The sequence below is a fragment of the Notolepis coatsorum genome, assembly GCF_963971535.1.
Source record: "Notolepis coatsorum genome assembly, chromosome: 8".
NCBI lineage: Eukaryota > Metazoa > Chordata > Actinopteri > Aulopiformes > Paralepididae > Notolepis > Notolepis coatsorum.
In genome coordinates, this window is record NC_140172.1 from 74,863,878 (window position 1) to 74,869,877 (window position 6,000).

At 47.8% G+C, this 6,000-nt stretch overlaps 1 pseudogene across 1 annotated transcript in view; it reads right to left on the reverse strand.

Moving 5' to 3' along the window:
• LOC311233489 (solute carrier family 23 member 1-like) overlaps positions 1-6,000 on the reverse strand; it is a 136,423-nt pseudogene that overhangs the window by 124,131 nt on the left and 6,292 nt on the right. The window contains exon 4 of the transcript XR_014621069.1: positions 5,231-5,378. The product of XR_014621069.1 is annotated as a solute carrier family 23 member 1-like (transcript). The remainder of the gene's footprint in view (positions 1-5,230; positions 5,379-6,000) is intronic.

Sequence of the window (6,000 nt, forward strand, 5' to 3'; positions counted from 1 at the left end):
CCTAATATTCTGATCATTGCTTCCCCTATCTCCTCCCAATACCCCTTCAGCTTCTGACATCCCCAGAATATGTGCGTGTGATTTGCCCCCTCCTTCCCACACATCCTCCAGCATGCTTTTTGTGTTGGTGCATATTTTCCCTTCAGCTCTGGGGTTATAAAGAATCTGATTATGTTTTTCCATCCAAATTCTTTCCATATTCTCGATCCTGTTGTTGAGTGTTGTACCTCGCATATGTTCCCCCATTCCTTCCCTGTTATTTCTATCTCTAGCTCTCTCTCCCATTTCTCCCTTATGTAATCGGTCGTGTGTCCCTTGCTGGTCATTATAGCCCGGTATATTGCTGATATTACTCTTCCTTGCCCCCCTTCGTATGCCCATACTATCATCTTTATTATTCCATTCTGTTCCTCGTCTTTGGCCCCCCTTATTTCTTTGTTGTAGTAGTCTCTAACCTGTAGATATCTGAAGTGGTCCCTGTTTTCTAGTCCAAATTTCTCCTTTAATTTTTGTAGTGTCTGCATTTCTCCCTTCTCTATCATTTTGCATATTGCTGTTGCCCCCCCCCCCCCTCTCCCACCTTCTGAATCCATGGTCTAACCTCCCTGGTTTGAATCTCTTGTCATGTGCTACCCATCTCAGGACCCCTGACTGCTTCTCCAATTTGTGTGTTTTTACTACTCTGTTCCATATGGTCAAGGTGTATTTGGTGATTGGATCTAATAGTCCCTCTTTTTCTTTAAATAGTTCCCTATCCCCCACCAGAGCTTGTACCTTGTATCCCTCCCCTTCTTTTTCAATGTCTTTCCATCTTGCCTCATATCTGTCGTTACACCAGCACGTCACTGCTCTCAGTTGTGCTGCATAGTAATAATCTTGTAGGCTGGGTACTGCCATCCCTCCCTCTTCCTTTGGTAGTTGTAGTGTTTTATATCTGACCCGTGGTCTTCTCCCCGCCCATATGAACCTCGATATCAGTCTGTCCCACTCCCTGAATTGATTCTGTGGTATTTGTATCGGTAGTGACTGGAATAGGTACAGTAACCTTGATAGTATGTTCATTTTAATGACCTCTATTCTTGAATTGAAGTCCAAGGGCATTACTGTCCATCTCTCTAGGTCTCTCTTGATGTTCTGATTTATCTGTGTATAATTCGCCTCAAACAGTTTCTCCACCCCTCTCGTGATGTTCACCCCTAAGTATTTAATCTTGTCCATGTCCCATCTTATCCCGTACTGTTCTCTTGTTTAATGCTTGTTAAGTTGAAAGAGGAGCTTTGAGCTAACAGGGTTTGATAGCTAACACTAGCTCATGTTATCCAGTGGCAGTGCCAATCGGTAATGCTAGCAGATTGAATGGATGTAAACTTTATTTAACATATTGCATATGGGTACAATACAATACGGCTCAATACAAACAATTGTTAAGGGAATGCAGACTGTTGTAGCTTGGACTGGGGTCCTTATAACAATAACTTGACAACACATAGTAGCTGCAGCTATTTGGTTTGGGACAGCTCTGCTGTCACCGGAAGGGCACGCAGATGGTATCTACTGCGCATGGGCGTTTTCGCAACAACGGCTCCGTGCTGACTACACGGCTGTTGTCGGCGCGTTTTTTAGGGGTTCTCCAAAACGCAAACACAATTTAGCGTTTCAGCCGTATCCGCCAAAAAACGCATTTCTGTGTAATAGGGACATCAAACGTATTCAAAAACGAATAAAAACGAGCCACAAAAACACTAGTCTAACCATGGCCTAGGTGAAACTAGGGTTGCACGTTTTACAAATGTATGCTCAATATCTTTACTTTACTTTACACTGGCTGTAATCTTTTTTTCCTGTTGTACCGAATACGTACCGTATCCAATGAGGTAGTGACCTACTGTGTCTCCAAGGACGTAATGTCCTACTGTGTATCCATGTAGGTAGTCCTACTGTGTATCATGGAGGTAGTCCTACTGTGTATCATGGAGGTAGTCCTACTGTGTATCATGGAGGTAGTCCTACTGTGTATCCCAGCCCATATGGACCCTGTCGTGAATCCTGTGTTATGAAGCCTCAAAGTGCCCCACCTGAGCCAGAGATGATGCACACAAAGCTTTGTGAACCTGACTCTGAGTTCCAATGTGTGTGTGAGACAGACAGACAGACAGACAGACAGACAGACAGACAGACAGACAGACAGACAGACAGACAGACAGACAGACAGACAGACAGACAGACAGACAGACAGACAGACAGACAGACAGACAGACAGACAGACAGACAGACAGACAGACAGACAGACAGACAGACAGACAGACAGACAGACAGACAGACAGACAGACAGACAGACAGACAGACAGACAGACAGACAGACAGACAGACAGACAGACAGACAGACAGACAGACAGACAGACAGACAGACAGACAGACAGACAGACAGACAGACAGACAGACAGACAGACAGACAGACAGACAGACAGACAGACAGACAGACAGACAGACAGACAGACAGACAGACAGACAGACAGACAGACAGACAGACAGACAGACAGACAGACAGACAGACAGACAGACAGACAGACAGACAGACAGACAGACAGACAGACAGACAGACAGACAGACAGACAGACAGACAGACAGACAGACAGACAGACAGACAGACAGACAGACAGACAGACAGACAGACAGACAGACAGACAGACAGACAGACAGACAGACAGACAGACAGACAGACAGACAGACAGACAGACAGACAGACAGACAGACAGACAGACAGACAGACAGACAGACAGACAGACAGACAGACAGACAGACAGACAGACAGACAGACAGACAGACAGACAGACAGACAGACAGACAGACAGACAGACAGACAGACAGACAGACAGACAGACAGACAGACAGACAGACAGACAGACAGACAGACAGACAGACAGACAGACAGACAGACAGACAGACAGACAGACAGACAGACAGACAGACAGACAGACAGACAGACAGACAGACAGACAGACAGACAGACAGACAGACAGACAGACAGACAGACAGACAGACAGACAGACAGACAGACAGACAGACAGACAGACAGACAGACAGACAGACAGACAGACAGACAGACAGACAGACAGACAGACAGACAGACAGACAGACAGACAGACAGACAGACAGACAGACAGACAGACAGACAGACAGACAGACAGACAGACAGACAGACAGACAGACAGACAGACAGACAGACAGACAGACAGACAGACAGACAGACAGACAGACAGACAGACAGACAGACAGACAGACAGACAGACAGACAGACAGACAGACAGACAGACAGACAGACAGACAGACAGACAGACAGACAGACAGACAGACAGACAGACAGACAGACAGACAGACAGACAGACAGACAGACAGACAGACAGACAGACAGACAGACAGACAGACAGACAGACAGACAGACAGACAGACAGACAGACAGACAGACAGACAGACAGACAGACAGACAGACAGACAGACAGACAGACAGACAGACAGACAGACAGACAGACAGACAGACAGACAGACAGACAGACAGACAGACAGACAGACAGACAGACAGACAGACAGACAGACAGACAGACAGACAGACAGACAGACAGACAGACAGACAGACAGACAGACAGACAGACAGACAGACAGACAGACAGACAGACAGACAGACAGACAGACAGACAGACAGACAGACAGACAGACAGACAGACAGACAGACAGACAGACAGACAGACAGACAGACAGACAGACAGACAGACAGACAGACAGACAGACAGACAGACAGACAGACAGACAGACAGACAGACAGACAGACAGACAGACAGACAGACAGACAGACAGACAGACAGACAGACAGACAGACAGACAGACAGACAGACAGACAGACAGACAGACAGACAGACAGACAGACAGACAGACAGACAGACAGACAGACAGACAGACAGACAGACAGACAGACAGACAGACAGACAGACAGACAGACAGACAGACAGACAGACAGACAGACAGACAGACAGACAGACAGACAGACAGACAGACAGACAGACAGACAGACAGACAGACAGACAGACAGACAGACAGACAGACAGACAGACAGACAGACAGACAGACAGACAGACAGACAGACAGACAGACAGACAGACAGACAGACAGACAGACAGACAGACAGACAGACAGACAGACAGACAGACAGACAGACAGACAGACAGACAGACAGACAGACAGACAGACAGACAGACAGACAGACAGACAGACAGACAGACAGACAGACAGACAGACAGACAGACAGACAGACAGACAGACAGACAGACAGACAGACAGACAGACAGACAGACAGACAGACAGACAGACAGACAGACAGACAGACAGACAGACAGACAGACAGACAGACAGACAGACAGACAGACAGACAGACAGACAGACAGACAGACAGACAGACAGACAGACAGACAGACAGACAGACAGACAGACAGACAGACAGACAGACAGACAGACAGACAGACAGACAGACAGACAGACAGACAGACAGACAGACAGACAGACAGACAGACAGACAGACAGACAGACAGACAGACAGACAGACAGACAGACAGACAGACAGACAGACAGACAGACAGACAGACAGACAGACAGACAGACAGACAGACAGACAGACAGACAGACAGACAGACAGACAGACAGACAGACAGACAGACAGACAGACAGACAGACAGACAGACAGACAGACAGACAGACAGACAGACAGACAGACAGACAGACAGACAGACAGACAGACAGACAGACAGACAGACAGACAGACAGACAGACAGACAGACAGACAGACAGACAGACAGACAGACAGACAGACAGACAGACAGACAGACAGACAGACAGACAGACAGACAGACAGACAGACAGACAGACAGACAGACAGACAGACAGACAGACAGACAGACAGACAGACAGACAGACAGACAGACAGACAGACAGACAGACAGACAGACAGACAGACAGACAGACAGACAGACAGACAGACAGACAGACAGACAGACAGACAGACAGACAGACAGACAGACAGACAGACAGACAGACAGACAGACAGACAGACAGACAGACAGACAGACAGACAGACAGACAGACAGACAGACAGACAGACAGACAGACAGACAGACAGACAGACAGACAGACAGACAGACAGACAGACAGACAGACAGACAGACAGACAGACAGACAGTCTTACCTGTTAATAGCATGTACAGGTGGGGGCGTGGCTCCAGATAGCCTGGCGCAGGCATAGTAATCACCGATGGACTCCACAATCCCCGCCAGGGTGGCACTGAACATGCCCAGCGCCCCAGCAAGCGTTAACGTTGGCAACCCCCACTGGCCTGTCAGTAATGAGGTATATTTAATCATGTTAGTTATTAATGATAAATTACTTAATGTTACGGTTTGTAAGCGACCCCAATAACAGGTATGAAAGTTAGCCAAAAACAGGGCATTATTTATTTCACAGGGAGAGTGAGTCCATGAACAACAAAAAAATGCAGCACTGTCCCTTTAAGGGTGAATGAGAAAAACACAACCCGAAGGTGAATACACAAGAGTCCCGGAATACAGTGAAAGTTCTGAGTCTGGTCTGTACAAGACTCACCAGAGCACTGCCGACGGGCAACTCAACAATCAAGGGTCCGCGAAAAAAGAGCGAGAACACAGGAATCCTCCCGGGGAAAATAGGGAGCGAAAACTACGTCTCACACCAACAACGAGGAGCCATGGAGAGAGAGAGAAACGCACACGCACAGGAATCCTCTCGGGGAAAATAGGGAGCGACTCGACGTCTCACACCGGAGACGCAACAGTAGGTGGTAGTGTACAGATGGCACGACGTCTCACACCGGAGACGCGACAGTAGGTGGTAGTGTACAGATGGCACAATGTCTCACACCGGAGACGCGACAGTAGGTGGTAGTGTACAGATGGCACGACGTCTCACACCGGAGACGCAAC